The sequence below is a fragment of the Aegilops tauschii genome, chromosome 3 (genome assembly GCF_002575655.3).
Source record: "Aegilops tauschii subsp. strangulata cultivar AL8/78 chromosome 3, Aet v6.0, whole genome shotgun sequence".
NCBI classification, from domain to species: Eukaryota; Viridiplantae; Streptophyta; class Magnoliopsida; order Poales; family Poaceae; genus Aegilops; species Aegilops tauschii.
Window position 1 is genome coordinate 216,313,485 of NC_053037.3, and position 20,227 is coordinate 216,333,711.

Sequence of the window (20,227 nt, forward strand, 5' to 3'; positions counted from 1 at the left end):
ACCAGCCTGACCTTGGCTCGTGTTGATCCTAAAAAAAAATATATAAAAAAAACCTGGCTCGTGTCCTTCTGGTGGCGTGCGTGGTACGCACATTAGGTAACCCAACCAGTCGAGCCTCCGTGTTTTGAGTCGAAATATCTGGCGGCCAGAACTCCAGCCCTAGGAAATTCCCCTCATGTCCCCGGTCCATAATGACTACCGATGAACAACGAAGGGATGATTTAGTAACTAGACAACGTTACCTACCGTGCCGAGCACGGTTAAATTCCCTCGGTCGCCGCTCGCCAAGGTCAGCCGTCAACTGCATTGCCTAGTACTACTACTAATACTACACCAGGATGAGCACGTAATTGAGACCGTTTGTTCGTGCCTAGTACTTTAGTTAATATATCAGGCAATCCATTGGTACGGAGGGATTATCCTTTTACTCTGCATATATAACTTGTCTGAAGTCTAACTAAGCAAAATGTTTGACCAAATCCTTTCTTAAGAAATACAACAGGACATATGTATGGCTTGAAAATTTATTGCACGACGCAGGTTATGATATTGTTTCGAATCCTGGATCTTAAATTTCAGAAAACCCAAAAGTGACCATAAATTCTTGAAACTGAGCACCACGTGATATGGCCCAAATATTACTTCGTAATTTTTTTCTTAAATTTGAGACAAGTTGCTTATGACAAGTTGCACAAATGAAGAGCCAAGGTATTTTGGAACAAAGACCTGTCACGTTAAGGCGAACGCTTTCACTATTGAAACCGTGGGTGTTTACGTGCCGCCACGAGTCCCGCTTCTCATCGGCAGGTGCTGTCCGAGCAAGTGTGTGAGTCGATGGGAGGCGTCCAAGCAGACCATTGCGCCGGCTGACAGGGAGGCGTGCGAGCAGACCGCTGTGCAGGCTCACCGGGAGGCGAGCCCTTTGACCAGGCTCCGCCGCCCACCTTCGTCCCAACTGCTCCCACTTTTAATGTCGCCGGCGCCGCAGTTTAAAATCAACCACGCACTACCCGGTATCGCTACAATCTTCTCTCTTCCTCTCCGATTCTCCTGTCGTCTACCTCCAACCAGCCTGACCTAAACGTACGCCATGCCGCATTACGATGGTCTGCCCTTAGTCTTCCAGTTTCCTGAGGAAGACACCCAGCCGGAGTCTCAAGAACATAAGGCGCTTTGGGACGAGCTTGAACTGGCCTTGCGGGAAGACGCCGCGCCAGTCCCCGCTCCTGTTCCGGCTCCCGTCGCCCCGACTGCGCCAGCGCCATCCCCGTGGCATTGATGGGCTGGGAGCCGCACATTGTCGCCGAGCTTGATGCCATGGGGTTCCACGAGGTCCCCGCCGACTTTACAAACGCCCGTGCACCTGCCCGCGCATGTGCCTGCGCGTGCACTGACGCGCATGCCCGTGCCGGTGCCCGTGCACCTGCGAGCGCATGCGCATGTGCGTGCACTGACGTGCGCGCCCGTGCCAGTGCCCGTGCACACGAATGTCTCCGCCGCGGCGTTGAAAGCGCCTGTCCCCACGCAGGTGCCAGTGCCCCCCTCAGCGGCATGGATGGCCGCCGTCGACCGCTTCCTTGCACCAACGCCAGTTGCCTTCTCCCGCCAGTTGACTCGCTGTGAAGTCCAGAACATTTTGGCCTTCCTTCAAGCTAGGCCAACGTCCAGGAGTACGCCAACAACGGCGCAAGGCGCCGCCGTCGCCGTCGGTCAGTGGCTCGACGACACATAGAGCACGGCAGAGGAGTCGCTTCCCACCGCAAGACGCCCCCGCCGCCGCCGCGTAATCTAAATTTGCCATGAAAAACGTTCGGATTGCCATGCTTAAAATCTGAATGTTTATCATTTCCGTTTATTTTAGATCGATCATCGTATAATTTAAAGTCGGAGTTAGACTGAACGAAATCTATGGTTTGATCGATTGAATGTTCTGCTAGAGCCGTATCAAACTAAATATAAAACGTCATCAAGCCACATGTATTCCTTGTCATCCAACGACCTAGACTGCTTCAATGTCGAGCGCTCAACACGTTTAGCGTGCAGTTAATTTCATGCCAAAAATAGTGCTAATCACATAATAACACGCAAATAATATCCTACTTAATATCCGCATGCACTTAATATACTTCCAAATTAACGTGCATTGCACGTACACATTGACTAGTGCCGCTAGCACGTGAAACTGGTGCCGTAACTTGTGAAGGCGTCCAGATATGGTCAACGGCTACATCGCCCGCAAGTTCTTTGTGTTTGCCCGTGCGTCTAAACGCATAAGGGGAGGAGAGAGAGAGCACACATGGAACCCACCAGTAGTGAGGCGAATAGTACTAAAAATAATATTACATGGTATGCATTAAATAGGCTGTGATAATATAAAAACATTATGTGAACAAAGGGAGGTACAACAAACATTGTTGTTCTACGTATGTTTCCTATTGACGTGCGGCTTGAAGGCCGTGGTCGCATGTTCGATCCTCGTCCTTTATTTTTTAATTTGTATATGGGTCCAAATTTGTTTCATGACATGTGGGCCCCTCGGTGTGTAGTTTGTAGCACTTTAATTTGTGGGTCGAAATTTGTTCCATTCCAAGTGGAGTATCGGTGTGTAGTTTTGTAGCTTATTTATAATAACTAAAGAGAACAACAGAGTTTTTTGCAATAATACCATGGTGCGACATTGAAGGCGGGAAAGGACGTGCGAGAGAGCGATGACCGAGCCAGAGGGAAATCAACTAGGGGAGTTGCGGGGGTTGCAATGGTGTTTGGAGTAGTTGTGGGCCAAATGCTACGAAAATATAATCTAAACCGACCGGAATAAATGCCTACACAAATTAATCCAAGGTTGGAGTGCCCCTCGCAATGTAAATAGCTCCGGCTTTGCAAGGGATGGAGAGGTAGCTTCAATGTGTGGAAGATACGGCGTGAGAAAGCGAGGTCAATCAAGAGACATATAGATAGAGAGACAAAGTGAGTGTGGTCCGACATTCATTGAACAGATATGTATGCTCTGGAGAGATATTATCCGATTGAGCTTTTGGCAAGGGTGAGTGCAGTAAGATAGAGCTTGAGAGATGATCCAGTCACAGACAAGTAGATATATTTTATGCGTGGGAGGAACCAAGGTCAATCGATCACATAGGGTCATCGTGCGATCGGAAGAGTGAGACGGGTTGGAGAGAGTGACCTAGATAGACAATGTGCGTGAGAGAGTATACAATGTGAATAGGTCGAATTGGGCTCAAACATGGTGATATATAGTTTTTGTCCAAGAAAGAGCGAGGTCAAACGAGAAATACAAAGAGAGAGAGAGGGGGGAGAGAGAGAGATTGAGCGAGCGTGGCCCGCCATGAGGTCGAAAGAGTGGGGGCGGCTTGGATGGACTGACCTAGATAGACAATCTGCGTGAGAGAGTTTAGAGTGTGTCGATCAAGGCCCGAACAGGGAGATATATAATTTGTGTGTGAAAGAAAATGAGGTTAAACGAGACTCTGATAAAGAGAGCGAGATTGACTGAGTGTGGCCCGCCGTGCGGAAGAAAGAGTGAGACAGTCTCGAGGGAGTGACCTAGATAGACAACGTGTGTGCGTGCGCACGAGAGGTTGGGGGGCTAGATAGGCAATGCATGTATTTAGCGCGAGAGGGTCAGAGGGAGAGAGAGAGCTCGGCATGAGGTGCAATGGCGGGTGTGTGAGGTAAATACATTTGGTAACAGAGTGGAAAAAGGGGGTTGTGTAGTTGAGAGAGTTAGAGATCAAAACATGGAGAGAAAGAATGAATGTGTGTTGGAAATCGATAGCTTCCTAAGGTGGTTAGAAGAGGAATATTGACCGATACAGGAAGTATGTAGCGTGTGTGCGGGGGGGGGGGGGGGGGCGCTAAAAACAACATTTGAATGCAGATAGTACGAGACTTAATATCGATGTTTCAATTCGGTGTACATTCTAAGATTTGAACTGAGGACCATGCGTATGGGTAATTATTCCGAATTCGTGCCATACTAGGTTTCAAAAAGTTGACATTGACTCAATTTGTTGTGCTATTTTGTAGGTCATATGTTTGAATCCATCCAAAAGTTTTCTAACTACCATGGTGTTCATCATATACATATGAATTTGTATTAAAAAAGTAGCGTGGATACAGTGAAATGCGAAATCCACGTTAGAATTGGAGATCGCTATGTGACACACACTCTAATTCAGATAACTAATTATGTGACACACACTCTAATCCACGTTAGCGTGGATACCGTTTCGATTTTTTTTCAAATAACCCCTCATTAATTAATTTATAGTACCTCGTTTCGAATAACTAATTATTGCAAGGAAAACACGGGCATGGTAATACATACTGATATGTTTGCAAATGAAAGAAGATTCGTTTGCATTCTCAAATGTAGGCGCACCATGCAGACCAGGGTTGTGTCGTGGTTGTCGCGTGTGTCGGACGGACGCTTAGCACCCAGCCACCCACCCCCTCCCTCCCTCCCCCCTCCCCCCAAAAGGACGATGAAAATATAAGTCCGCGCTTCCATGTTTTGGATTGAAGTATCTGGCGGCCCCAATTCCAGCCCTGCAAAATCTCCCTTCTCCACCGTCCCCTTCCGCGCCCAGATTGCTCAAATCCCTAATTCTCCGCCAACCCAAGAAAAGTTTGATTCGCCCCTCCTCTCGTCTCTTTCCCCTCCTCTGTGCCAGACGACAACAACGGTCGCGCTTCACCACCGCACCGGAGCTACCTCATCTACGCCCTCGTCCACAGCACCTGGTGGTCCACCGACAACGTCAGCCGCCGCAACCGACGTGCCTCATAGACACCGACTTCCACCGCATCAGGTGCGCTTCACCGACGCTGTTTCCCAGCTCACCGGGGCTACTTCACCGAGCACATCATCGCGCCTCCGCCCCCCGAGGCCGCTGGGGCTTCACCAACGGTCTCGTCCACCGCATCGTAGCGCTCCGCTGCCACTCAAGATCTGCATCCATGCGCGGCCAGCCAACACCAGCGCATCACCCTCAATGGCTCTGACGTGACCCGCACTCTAGCTAGGCAAGCATGCCCAAACGCCGGCCCGAACTAGGTATCCACACATCACTCCCTTGTGCACTGTTCCGACGATGTTTGGATATCCTTTCACTACTCTCTTAGCTTACACGCCTATCCAACTCTGACTTTAACTCTTATTTGTTCTGGAGATATCATCTGAAACAAGGAAATCCATTTTTTAGCGAAGCATGACGGCACTACGGGATCTGGTACACATCCTGCACACCGGCATAACCTTGTAAGTATCTGTCCTCCGGTACAACAGCAAGGTCGATTCCTCTTATTATATCAACCATTCGCCGTGTCAAAAATGCAGAGGGGGATGCAAGAAGCACAAGGCCTGCACATCCAAGCAAGTGGTAAGATGGACTTGTACGTGGAACATCCCAAGCGCAAGCAGAGCTGCAGTGAGCCTGTACAACGAGCAAGCGTAAGTCCCTGCATTTCATTTAATTCGTACTGGCATTCGTGTATGATTTGTGTGCAGTGGAGGATCTACGAATTCAAGTTACCAGGGGCGAACATTTAACTTAAAAAAGACGAAGGCACTTGCACTCCAGAAATCAACATTACTTGAGAAATGTGAAGCTACATGCACTTTGAAAACCAGCTAATGATCCAAAGTAGTTCAGATTATAAATAGTAAAGGATGCAAGAACCAAAAAAACACAAAATGCAACATGGTGTATAAGGACTACAAACATGGTCTGTACCTGCTTGAATTATTCGTTCTCTGGCTGAAAATATCAAAGTGTAATTGCACCTATAACCAGTGCGCAAGCTGCATATCAATATATCTATCCTGCACAAGTATGCCAATAATTTCAAACAATAGATTAGAAAAGTATTTATGCTACGTTGTCATGATACGGGGACTTTCTGGTAGATGGCCTCGACGTTTCCTCAAGCCATGAAAATGCACTATAATTTGCTTGTCATCAATGCCTCCAAATCTCTACGTCTCTCTCGACATAGCAGATCATCATTAGACACTAAATACTTCAATGGGAGCTTGCAAAATGCTTGCATTAGATCCCTCATTAGACACTATATGTTAATCACTAGGAGCATGTAAACTGTTTGCATCAAATCCTTCATTAGCAGTCTGTTCATTACACACTTCAGACTCAAGAACAACATGAGCTTGGATGTTTGCACGGGAAGCTTATTAGATACATCAGATTCGGTCAGTTCAGTATTGATTGGGGGAGTTATAAAATAAGTAGAAATTGGTTTCATTTTCTCATAGATGCCCTACATACAAGCAGTTTTACAACACCGTCAGGTTTAACTATTGGCCAGCAATTGAAGAGTTGAATTAGATATAATCAGGGATGTGATGTACCTGCTCGTTGCGCATGCTACTCGTGCAAGCTGCGACTGTCCGTTTGCGCAAGATCGATGCCATGATCGTGCTGCCGCCGCCGCCTCCTGTCGTGGTTCTAAGACTGACAGTAGAATGGGGGGTAGGTATGAGGAGGCAAGATCCTAGCTATGGTGATGTTGTACACACCAGATTTACGAGTTCAGGCCCTTCATGGTGGAAGTAACAGCCATATGTCTCGGTGCTCGGGAGCTCGGTCGATTGGATTATGTGTGTGGGGTTACAGGGGGTGTGAACCCTTGTCCCTGAGGAGGGGGTGGCTTATATAGAGTTCGCCAAGCCCCTCCGGCCCTCAGTTACACAGGGTTTAAGGTACATAAAGATAGGGCGTTACTGATAATGCCAGCAATAAAGATACATGAATAACCATTAAATCCAAAGGGTAACACCTGACCGTTGCCATACAGAGTGACTTTAGATCTTCTATCCGTCGAGTGATTCTTGTTATGGTCAAATGAGTACTTTCTGGTCGAATGAACTTGAGTCTTCCGAGTGGAATGTTTCTGGTCGGGTGGATGATGGTATCCCTTGAATGCTTCTGACTTTAGGTAAATGTCCTTGGGGAGGGTGTCTAGGTCAGGCCTATGACCCTACCATAGGTACATGTTGTCATCATTAGCCCCCGAATGGTTCATGGTACGAGTGGAAAAAGGAGTGGAAGTTGGTTTCGACTCAGTTACACGCTGCGGAAGCGTTTTCCTTAGACTGACAAGCCATGTGACAACTTTGACTTCATTTTCAGTCGCCTTGATCCATTCTAAAGTAGTCGAGTGAATTTTGCTGATAAGCTTCGAGCGTTGATATGGAAAAAATCTTCAGTCTGACAGATTGCTCTACTGCTCCCGGATCTTGTGGGATTCGAAATTTTGGGAAGTGCGCGGGACGGAGGAGGCCGCAGTAATCAGGATGGATTAGGCAGGGGTGCCTCGATCTCGGTGCCACTTTTTTCGCCATGTACCGAACGAGCGACAGTTGCGGGATTTGACAGGATTGCCCCGGCCCAGCCGTCGGTCACTCGGAAATGACTCCATATAAGGCCTTGGGTTGTGGAATTTTGTACAGTGCGCCCCGATATCTCCTTCTTCCTCCTCTGCTTCTCCATCGCTACCGCTTCCGCTCTTGACGCCGCCTCCCGTCCGTGCGCCTCTTGCTGCGATGGCGAAGGACAAGACGGCAGCGCTAGAGCGCGCAAAGAAGGGGGCAGCAAAGGGGAAGGGGAAGAAGACCGGCAGGAGGGGGTCGTCGTCGAGATCCGCCTTGCCACGCGGTTGGGTTCAGGGCGACTGGATCCAGTCCACAATCGAGTTGGATGACTTGCAAGATCTGGTCGAGAGCGGGCTGATTGAGCATGGTTCCTGGAGGCTCCCGGGGGATGAAACTGAGCCGCAGCCTGAGGAGGGTGAGTGCGTCTTACTCGCCACTCACGTTGACCGCGGTTTTTCTTTGCCCCCACATCCTTTTTTCCTTGCCTTTCTGAACTTCTTCGGGGCTCAACTCAACCATTTCTCTCCCAACACAATCACATAATTGCCGCCTTTGTCTCCTTGTGTGAGAATTTCTTGGGCTGTCGACCGCACTGGGGTCTGTTTAAGCACATCTTCACATGCCGCTCGCAGACTGTGAAAAAAGCTAGCCCGAGTGACGAGAGAACCCAGGTGATTCAGATGTGTGGGGGCTGAGGTATCTAGATGAGGGGGAAGAGTGCCTTTCCCGCGATGACTCTCCCTGACTCGGTTAGAGGGTGGCAGTCGACTTGGTTTTACTACAAAGACAAGTCGACCCCTGGCCATCCGACTGGTCTCCCTCCCTTTTCCTTGGAACGAGTCCAAAAACTCACTTCTTTGAAAGTGACTCCAGCAGAGAAGGTGGAGGCGACCATGTTGATGGAGCGAGTAGTTCAGCGGATCCGTGAGGGTGTGACTGGTATGGATCTGCTTGAGGAATTCCTCAGTCGACATATCCAGCCTCTCCAGGCTCGCGATCACTCAATGTGGATGTACTCGGGAATTGAAGATTCCACTCGGATCCATCCGGAGGACGTTGATGAGAAGACGGTGGCACAATGGGTGCAAGGCATCACAGGAAACAAGGATAACCCCGGGGGGTCCACAAGAGTTTTACCATTCAACGCCAACAACCAACCAGACTAGGTCTATTCTTTGTTCTGACTTGCAGTTGTTTATTGAGTCAACCATCCTTTGGTCACCTCTTTTGCTTCGCAGACCTATACGGAGACATACTCAATGCCGAACGGGGAGCAAGAGCAGTACCAGGAAGGAGAAGAAAGCGGAGGCGAAAGCATGAATTGGCAATCTGATGGAGGAGAAGAGGAGGAGGAAAGCGAGGACTCGAGCAGTGGTGAAGATGTCGAGTAACCACCTCGCAACGAAAGGCGTTCGAAGCATAAGCACGACCCAGCAAGTATCCGTGGTAAAGTAGCTCTACCGACTCGACAGACTTCCAAGCGCACTCGGACCTCTTCCCCTGTGCCGACTGAGAAGGCTCCAAAGCAGCCCAAAGTTGCAGCATCGATGTCCCGGAAGACCCTACCCAAGATCAAGATCGATGTTCCCGTCGCATCTGCGTAAGTGTCTTGTCCTCACTTTTTGCTCAAGGACTTCTGTTGTCGACTCTCTTCCTGATTTAACCGAGTGAATCTTGAAACTTGCAGAGCTGCTACTTCTGGGACTTCTGCTTACAGGGATGGTGACGAGGATGTGGAAGACGCGGTAACTTCTAACCCGGGTATGACTTTTGCAATCTTGTCTTTGCTTTCTCAGCCATTTTGTTGGTCGACTGAATTCTGGCGATTGATTCTTTTGCAGCTCCTCCCAATGTCATTGATCTTCCAGACAATGACGAGGATGTGCCGCTAAGGCCCATGGGAAGGAGAAGCAGGAAGACATCAACTGGCAAGGTGCCTCAGTCGACGCCAGTGACGGAGCCGGCGATCCAGGAGACCGGCGATGCCAACCGGGCTTTTGTGACTTTTGTCGTACCATTGTCGAGTGCCCAGCCTTCAGCGTCGACTGCACAGATCCCTGCCGATCCACCGTCTTCACTCTTCACTGCACATCGCGTCCCAGAGGACCAAGTGAGTGCTGCCAAGGAAGCTATACGCCAGGCAGGCATCATGATGGAGCAGATGAAGATATTTCGGGAGGCCAGTCAAGCTGCTTATGACGCCAGCTCAGCTCTCCAGAGCAACGTCCAGGTTGGTTGATTACCGACTGATCCTTTAGCTTGTCGCTTGCTCTGTTAGGATATGCTACCTGAAAACTTTCTTTGTGCATCTTCTCGTCAGTATGCATTTTGCGTTTGTACACCCACTGGGTGTTTAACTTACTGCTGAATAGTTTTGCTTCTTGGGTCAACTAGGTTGTGTCGATTGAGTCTTTGAACCAGCGGGGGCACGCTGAGTGCACCCACTGGGTGTAGTCCCCGAGACCGTAGTCGACTGCGGGCGGTCGGCTATGGTCTGAGAATCAGAACTTTTTCACTCGGTCTGAACGGATCATGTCGAGTGGAACCCGAACCAGTGGGGGCACGCTGAGTGCGCCCACTGGGTGTAGTCCCCGAGACCGTAGTCGACTGCGGGCAGTCGACTGTGGTCTGAGAACAACTTTCCTCTTATTTTCGACTAGACGGACAAAGTCAATGAAAACGTCAAGCCAGTGGGGGCACGCTGAGTGCACCCACTGGGTGTAGTCCCCGAGACTGCTGTTGCATGTTTGATTCGGCAGTAGTCTTAGAACTCTTAGAACTTGTTATTCTATTGCTCGGAAGCAGCCAATCTCTGTGTCTGACGACTGACAATCTCCTGACCACAGAAATCTTGTGAACTTGGAGCTCTGTTTGCTAACTTGGAACAGAAGCAGATTCAGCTCAATCTTGATCTGGAGCTGGCCAAGGCAAACTTGTAGAAGGCCAAGGATGAAGCCGTTGGTATGAAAACTTGTCGACTAATTCGTTCCTGACCCGAGTGTTATCTCCTTCTTCTGAACCGAGTGTTATTTTCTTTAGAAACAATGAACAAGGCTCTGGCGCAGAAGGATCTGGACCTTGCGGCCGCGTAGAAAGCAGTAGAAGAGAAAACTGCACTCGCTGACCAGAAGCTGGCTTCAGTCGGTAAACTGGAGGAAGAGAACATCAAGCTGAAGGCTGCCCTTGATGAAGCCAACAAAGAGGAGACTCGTCAGAAGAAGGACAAGAGGGCCCTGACCGACAAAGTAGAAGACATCGCCCGCAAGAGAGATGAGCTAGAGAATTATCTGGGAGGACTTGCCAAGAAGTTATTCGTTAGGCTTGAAGGTGCTTTCTTTTGTCCGACTGACTTGTTGTTGTCGACTCGATATATAACTATTGACTCATCGCTGTATTGCGTGTGTAGAATTTTGCCAGAACTTCGAGGAAGAGACTGGGCGAATTGAGACAAGCTTGGATCCCATCCTCTCTCCTATTAAGGACGAAGCTTCCATGAACATGCTCCGACTAGAATCTCGTGTCGCTGGTGTCGTCGACTACCTCGCTCGGCTGAAAGTTGCGGTGTCTCAAATCGACACAGCACTCTGGCCAGGGGCGACACTCCAAAATGACCTCGAGTGTCTGATGGCTAGACTCAATGAGGTCCCTGGTCAAGTGCAGGAATGGAAGAAGTCTTCTGCTCGATGCGGTGCTGACGTGGCTCTGTCTCTGGTTCGTGTCCACTGCAAGGAAGCTCGAGAAGAGAAGCTGGCGGCGGTCAAGGTTGCCAATACCAAAAGGCACGACTTCCAATCTTTCATGGAAACCTTCATTGCTGCTGCCACTCGGATTGCTGATGGAATCGACCTGGACGAGTTCGTCGAACCTGCTAGCCCTCCTCCTGCGGAGTGAACAAACTTTATGCCTTGCCTTAAATTTGCCTCGGAATGCCGAGTGTAATCGTTAAACTCCTTCGGGCCTGATGCCGGAGTACTTTTATTAGCGGTCTGGAACTTCGCGAGATTTATCTGACCTTGGTCTTTCTCTGAATATCCTTCTGTTTGCCTTCGAGTGGAACTTGTTTCTTCACACGGAATAGTCTTTGTATTTGTGATGCAGCTCCAGGGAGAGGGTAGCATTCGACCTGCACCTCATAGTCCTGGCAGATCAGGACGGAGAGCACATTGTATTTATGGTGCAGCTCTGAGGAGAAGGTCGTAGTCGACCTGCATCTTGTCGTCCTTGCGGATCGGGATGGAGCGCGCATTGTACTTATGGTGCAGCTCTGAGGAGAAGGTCGTAGTCGACCTGAACCTCATCGTCCTTGTGGATGAGGATAGAGCATGTGGCCAAGTTCCCGAGCGAGAAGATCGGTCCTCACTTGGAACATGTTTTGTACTTAGGCGAGTACTGGACTGCAGCTAAGCCCCCAAGTGAGAGGGTTGCTCTTCACTCGGTGGGATTTTTTTAAAACTTAGGCGAGTACTGGACTGCAGCTAAGCCCCCGAGTGAGAGGGTTGCTCACCACTCGGTAGGATTTTTTAAAACTTAGGCGAGTACTGGACTGCAGCTAAGCCCCCGAGTGAGAGGGTTGCTCTTCACTCGGTGGGATTTTTTCAAACTTAGGCTCGTACTGGACTGTAGCTAAGCCCCCGAGTGAGAGGGTTGCTCTTCATTCGGTGGGATTTTTTCGAACTTAGGTGAGTACTGGACTACAGCTGAGCCCCCGTGTGAGAGGGTTGCTCACCACTCGGTAGGATTTTTTCAAACCTAGGCGAGTACTGGACTACAGCTAAGCCCTCGAGTGAGAGGGTTGCTCTTCACTCGGTGGGATTTTTCAAACTTTGGCGAGCACTGGACTGCAGCTAAGCCCCCGAGTGAGAGGGTTGCTCTTCACTCGGTGGGATTTTTTCAAACTTAGGCGAGTACTGGACTGCAGCTAAGCCCCTGAGTGAGAGGCTTGCTCACCACTCGGTAGGATTTTTTGAACTTAGGCGAAACAGATTCATAGCTAAGGCACCCACTGGGGGATTGAGCACATATAAAAAGGAACAATAATCGATTAGGAGACTGTAAAACTGTGTCTTTGATAATCAAACTAGGAGTATTTCTTATTACATCTCAACAGTCTGAATGCTTAAGTATAAACGGGGCGAAGTAGCTTCGCATTCGAAGCGCGTGGCTCGTCTTTATTGTGCTCCACATTGTAGAGGCGATATGCTCCGTTGTGGAGCACTTGAGTGATGATGAAGGGGCCTTCCCAAGCAGGAGCGAGCTTGTGTGGTTGCTGCTGATCCACTCGAAGAACCAAGTCCCCCTCTTGAAATGCTTGACCCCTCACGTTTCTGGTGTGGAATCGACGCAGGTCTTGCTGATAAATGGTCGACCGGATCAGGGCCATCTCCCTTTCCTCTTCCAGGAGATCAACTGCATCTTGCCGAACCTGTTCTGCTTCATTGTGAATAGCAAAAGTTCGATTCGAGGTGCATTGTGAAGTAAGTCACTCGGAAGCACAGCTTCAGCCCCATAGACCAAGAAGATTGGAGTTCGACCAGTCGACCGATTAGGAGTTGTCCTCAATCCCCAAAGCACTGATTGAAGATCATCGACCCAAGCGCCTGCTGCATGCTTGAGGTCACGCATCAATCAGGGTATCATCCCTTTGAGAACCAATCCGTTTGCTCTTTCAGCTTGCCCATTTGACTGGGGATGGGCGACTGATGCATAGTCGACCCAAGTACCTTGGGAAGCGTAGAAAGCTTTGAACTCGTTGGAATCGAAGTTCGACCCATTAATTGTCATGATGCTATGTGGAACTCCATATCTGAATGTTAACTCTCTGATGAAGCTGACAGCAGTACTTGCTTCGAGGTTTTTGATTGGTTTAGCCTCAATCCATTTGGTGAACTTGTGACTGCTACAAGCACATGAGTGAAGCCACTCCTACCAGTCCTCAGAGGTCCAACCATATCTAATCCCCAAACAGCAAAAGGCCAGACGAGTGGAATGGTCTTCAAGGCTGATGCAGGCTTGTGGGACATGTTGGAATAGAACTGACAACCTTCACATTTGTCGACTATGTCTTTTTCCATTTCATTCGCTCGTGGCCAATAAAATCCTGCTCGGTATGCTTTGGCCACAATGGTCTGAGAGGACGCATGGTGACCACAGGTCCCCGAGTGGATGCCGTTGAGGATCACTCGACCTTCTTCCGGTGTAATGCACTTCTGAGCGACTCCAGTAACACTTTCTCTGTAAAGTTGTCCACCCATTACTGTGAAAGCTTTAGATCGATGGACAATCTGACGGGCCTCTTCTTCATCCTCTGGGAGCTCTTTCCTGAGAATGTATGCAATGTACGACACTGTCCAATCGGGTATGACGACCAAAACTTCCATGATCAAGTCGACCACGGCTGGGATTTCAACTTCAGTCGGTTCAGTAGGGCTCTTTGGTTGTGGGGGCTCTTCTGTGAAGGGATCCTCTTGAACTGACGGTGTGTGAAGATGCTCCAAGAACACATTACTGGGAATAGGCTCATGCTTGGAACCTATCTTTGCCAAATCATCAGCTGCTTGATTGTTTAGTCAGGGTATATGACGAAGCTCTAATCCCTCAAACTTCTTTTCTAACTTTCTCACTGCATTACAATAGCCAGTCATAGCTGGGCTCCTGATGTCCCACTCTTCATTACTTGATTAACCACCAAATCTGAGTCGCCGTAGACCATTAGGCGACGGACGCCGAGTGAAATGGCCATCCGCAACCCGTACAGAAGTGCTTCATATTCAGCTTCATTGTTGGAGGAATCAAAATGAATCTGGAGAACATAGCTGAGCCTGTCGCCTAGGGGGGATACCAATACCACCCCAGCACCAGAACCATTCAACATCTTGGATCCATCAAAGAACATGGTCCAATGCTCCGAGTGAATCTGAGTCGGTTGGTGCTGCTCAACCTACTCGGCGAGGAAATCTGCTAATGCTTGGGACTTGATAGCTTTGTTTGCCTCAAACTTGATATCCAATGGAAGGAGTTCAATCGCCCACTTTTCCACTATACCAGTTGCATCTTTGTTGTTCAGAATTTCCGACAATGGTGCCTCGCTGACGACTGTAATGGAATGATTTGAGAAATAATGTGCAACCTTCTTCATGGTCATGTAAATGCCATAAACAAGCTTCTGATAATGCGGATATCTCTGCTTGGACGGAGTCAAGACTTCAGAAATATAGTACACTGGGCGCTGAACTTTATAGGCTTTTCCTTCTTCTTCCCGCTCGACCGTGAGTGCTGTACTGGCAACTTGTCCAGTGGCTGCAATATAAAGCAGTGAAGGCTCTTTGCTGATTGGGGCAGCCAGTACCGGCTGGGTGGAAAGCAGGGCTTTGAGCTCTGCAAACGCTGCGTCAGCTTCAGGAGTCCACTAGAACTTATCAGATTTCTTCATCAGTTGGTAAAGAGGCAATGCCTTTTCACCGAGGCAAGAGATGAATTGACTCAGGGCGGACAAACAACCAGTAAGCTTCTGAACGTCATGCACACGCACAGGGCATTTCATCCGGAGTATGGCACCAACTTTCTCTGGGTTTGCGTCGATCCCTCGTTCGAAAACGAGGAAACTGAGCAACTTTCCACCTGGAACTCTGAATGTGCACTTCGACGGATTAAGCTTAATATCATACCTTCTCAGGTTGGTAAAGGTTTCAGCGAGGTCAGTCAGTAGGTCGGAACCTTTACGCGACTTGAACACAATGTCATCCATATATGCTTCCACATTCCGACTGATTTGAGTGAGCATGCACTTCTGAATCATCCTCATAAATGTGGCACCAGCGTTCTTGAGACCGAATGGCATGGTGACATAGCAAAAGCACCCGAATGGGGTGATGAAAGTTGTTTTTATTTCATCGGGTCCATACAGTCGGATCTGATGATACCTGGAATATGCGTCCAGAAAAGACAAACGCTCACACCCCGCAGTTGAGTCGACCATTTGGTCGATGCGGGGGAGAGGGAAATGATCTTTCGGGCAGGCCCGATTGATATGCTTGAAGTCAATACACATACGAAGTGAATCATCCTTCTTGGGGACCATGACAACATTGGCGAGCCACTCGGAGTGGTTAATCTCTCGGATGAACTCAGCTGCCAGAAGCCGAGCCACTTCCTCGCCAATTGCCTTTCTCTTCTGTACGGCGGACCGTCGAAGATGCTCTTTGACTGGTTTTACTTTTGGGTCAACTCGCAAACAGTGCTCGGCCAGTTCCCTGGGTACACCCGGCATGTCAGAAGGTTTCCATGCAAAGATGTCCCAGTTCTCATGGAGGAACTGGATGAGCGCTTCTTCCTATTTGTTGTCGAGTGATGTTGAGATATGAGTAGGAGCAGCATTAGGATCGGTTGGGTGAATATGAACCGACTTTGTTTCACCGGACGACTGAAATGCAGAATCCATGGCAGGCTTCTTGGCTCGCAAAAAATCACGCGGATCTGCATTCTTCTGGTATTCTTGCATTTCAACTGCTGCCATTTGTGCATCGGCAATTTTTGAACCCTTTTGGAGGCACTCTTCTGCCTTCTGCCGATTACCAGTGACCGTGATCTCTCCTCTGGCACCAGGCATCTTCAATTTGAGGTATACGTAACATGGTCGAGCCATAAAACGTGCATATGCAGGCCTACCCAAAAATAGCATGGTAGGCACTCTCGAAATCCACTACTTCAAATGTCAACTTTTCCTTACGGTAATTCTTTGAATCACCAAAAACCACGTCAAGAGTGATCTGGCCGAGTGATTCGGCTTTCTTTCTAGTTATAATGCCATGGAAACTCATGTTGCTCTCGCTAAGCTTGGACATCGGAATGCCCATCCCCTTCAAGGTTTCAGCGTAAAGAATATTCAGGCCGCTACCACCATCCATCAACACTTTGGTCAGTCGAGTGCCTCCAACAACTGGGTCGACTACCAATGCTTGCCTCCCTGGAGTGGCAACGCGTGCAGGATGATCAGATTGGTTGAATGTGATAGCTGTTTGTGACCACTTTAGGTATGTTGTCGTTGCCGGAGCAACCATCTTCACTTCTCTGTTTATCACTTTCAATCGACATTCTTCATCTTTGTCTGACTCCTCCTTTTCATTGGGTTGCTTCTCTCGGAATTGCTGGATCAGGAGCCGACACTGTCGAGTGGTGTGTTTAGGATAAATCAGATTACCCTCTTCGTCCTTCTTGGTGTGAATGTGACATGGCAAATCCAACACATCATTTCCTGCTCGATCTTTCACTTTCTTGGGGGTCCAGGGCCCCTTGGGTTTCCCTTTAAACTTTCCTTGGATCACTGCCGCAGTTTCACCAGGTCCTGCAGGCTCAGCTTTAAGCTTCTGTTTCCGATTGGAATTGCCTCCACCGGTGTCCTGACAGACTGGTTTGCTCTTTCCACTGCGGAGTCGATCTTCTTCTTCTCCGTTAGCATACCGAGTGGCTATTTCCATCATCCGAGTCAGAGACATATCTCCTGTCCGACCGAATTTCAGGTTAAGCTCTCGATACCTAACGCCTTCCTTAAAGGCACAAACCGCTTGATGTTGAGATACATTTTCCACTGTGTGATGCAAAGTGGTCCACCTCTGAATGTAATCTCTGAGAGTCTCATTCGGTTTTTGCATGCAATGCTGCAATTCTGTCAAACCTGCTGGCCATTTGCAGGTACCCTCAAAAGTCCTGACAAACACTCGGGCAAGTTCTTCCCAACTGAATATACTGCCTGGGTCAATTGATTCAGCCATGCTCTGGCCGAACCTTCCAGTATTAGAGGAAGATGCTTCGTGGCCACTTCATCATTGCCACCACCAATCTGCACAGCCACTCGGTAATCCTCAAGCCACGTGTTAGGGTTGGAGTCACCAGTCAACTTGCTGACTCCAGTCGCCAATCTGAAATTGGGAGGAATCTCTGCAGCCCGGATGGCTCTGCTGAAACACTCTGGGCCTGAGACATGAACTCTGCTACCAGTCGGGCGATCTCTGTCAAGTCCTTCTCTATGTGCTCTGTTCCTGTCGACCAGACCTTGAATAAGAATCGATATCGCATCAAATCCTAGCTCTCTTGGGTCGACTGGCAATCTCCGCTCGCCATCGTGTGAGCGCCTATCATCATGATGACAGGGCACATAAGACCCGCCCCTCGGACGGGGTGTAGGCACTCGACGGCGGTTATCGCGGTTGAATCGATTATCCAATTGCTCATGATTCCGATCCTAGTACTGCTCTTGACGATGCCCACGTCCCTCTCTTCTCTGAGGCAATCTTGGGCCGTGGGCGGACTGCACTGTATCAGCCATCACAGATCTGCTATGAATTCTATCATGCGACTGAGACACTGTTGTGTTCTGCTCTCGTGCTGCCCGAAGTAAAGCCCAGATCTGCATCAAACCTCTTCCAGCCTCCGACTAGGAAGGCTGAATGGAGTCTGCTATATGGGATGTAGTTGTAAGATTCTGAATCGGAGTGGGGTATACCTGATGCTGAGGTGGGAAAAGTTGTCGCTGTCGTCGACTGGACTCAGGGATCCGCTGTCGAGCATGTTCGACGAGTGCATGCTGAAGGTTCTCTAGACAAGTGCGCTCAGCCAAAGTGGCCAGGCGCGCTGCCTCCAAGGCCCGAGCCTCGGAGGTCTCCCCGACGATAGGCGTGTGAAGCGCTTCTTCGTTGCGGCGGCGAAGTTCCTCCCTCTGCTGCGAGGAAAGGGCTTCAGGATGATACTCCTCGTGAACATGTGACGGGTCGCCACCGTCGCGGCCGCCATCGTGACGAAACATGGGTGGGCTGTGCGGCGCATTGACCACCAAGACCTCCGCCGCAGGGTCGCTGCTGTCGCATTCAGAGAGGGTCTCGACGGAGCCAGTCGAACAGGCCGTAGAGAGATTCGTCGGGATCGATTCCCGTGACTTGTGGGGTGGCCGACTGACGCGCCACCGCATGTTTCACACACCGTTGGAGCCGCGACCGACCAGATCACTTGCGTCGACGAACAACAGGGAGCGAGGACACCACTAGAACCGACCGGTACTGGGTCGACGGTTCCCGCAGAAGGACGTCGCGAACGCACACGCGGAAGTGCGTCACCTCGCGGACGGGGAGCGTCTCGACATCGAGGGGAGCTTCCTGGAGTCAGGCGGAGTCGTCGGCGACGAAGACGAGCGCGCCGACACGGATCTCGCGGCCCTCCGCCAATCCACCGCCAGAAACCATGATGATGGGAATCGGAAAAATCGCAACCTCACCAAAAAGTCGCTAAGACACGTACCCCACAGTGGGCGCCAACTGTCGTGGTTCTAAGACTGAGAGTAGAATGGGGGTAGGTATGAGGAGGCAAGATCCTAGCTATGGTGAAGTTGTACACACCAGATTTACGAGTTCACGCCCTTCATGATGGAAGTAACAACCCTACGTCTTGGTGCTCGGGAGCTCGGACGATTGGATTATGTGCGTGGAGTTACAGGGGGTGCGACCCCTTGTCCCTGAGGAGGGGGGTGGCTTATATAGAGTTCGCCAAGCCCGTCCAGCCCTCAGTTACACAGGGTTTAAGGTACATAAAGATAGGGCGTTACTGATAACGCCAGCAATAAAGATACATGAATGACCATTAAATCTACAAGGTAACGCCTGACCGTTGACATACAGAGTGACTTTAGATCTTCTATCCGTCGAGTGATTCTTGTTACTGTCGAATGAGTACTTTCTGGTCGAATGAACTTGAGTCTTCCGAGTGGAATGTTTCTGGTCGAGTGGATGATGGTATCCCTTGAATGCTTCTGACTTTAGGTAAATGTTCTTGGGGAGGGTGTCTAGGTTAGGCCTATGACCCTACCCTAGGTACATGTCGTCATCACCTCCCACGCAGGCTACACCCAGGGTTGGATCTTCATCTTCTTGTCCTTCCATTCGCTTGAAGCCCGGCGACCGCCCTCCAACGAGGGCGTGAGGAAGTGCTGTGTCGGTCTGTCCAGCGGCGGCTAGGTTAGGAGCGAACCAGACTGGAGACTGGAGCAGATGAATTGGAATTTTTCCTACTGTTGATCGATATGGGAGGCGCTCGTTTGGGCCGCGAGCCTGCTATAGGGCCTGCCTTGCACTTATGTTATTGGCCCATCCAAATTGAAACATTTTTCTTCATTTTTTACATTGCCTGCTCGTGCATTGGGACGAACAAAACTAGCCTGGGCCAACCTGGACAACTCAAACTAGGTGCACACTTTCCAGCCACCCGAGGCGGCCGCCCATACCAGCCCCTATGGTGGCATCGCCCCTTTTTGCGTGTATGATTGGGGTAGTGAAAAATATTCCAGTGGCACTTTTGATTTACCCACAGAATGGTTGAATTGCTTGTTTCTATGAACTGAGTTCGCCAATAATGTGAAGGATGCCAGTCTTTTCATCCTATTGTAGATTGCTTAGATCTTGATATGCCAGAAGTGATTGCATGAAATATACAGTAAAAGCCAGTGTGATGTGTGTGGCTACAACTAGTCTGACTACACGTCCTCATATAACATATCAAGGACGCACCATCTTTCCAGATTAACCATTCGACTTACCAATGCAGTGTGGGAAGAAAGAAGTATTGGGACTGCGTATCCAAGCAATTGATGCCATGGACTCCTTCGTACAACCTTGTAAGCGAAAAAGAAGTTGCAGTGTGCCTGTACAAAGAACTAGCGTAAGGTCAGTTACCTGCTTCTCGGAATTTTGTTTAGCCACTTATTGCAAAATTGTTCAATTACGTTGCTTGGCTTAATTTAGTTTGCTACTGATTACATAATGCCACAGCCTGTTA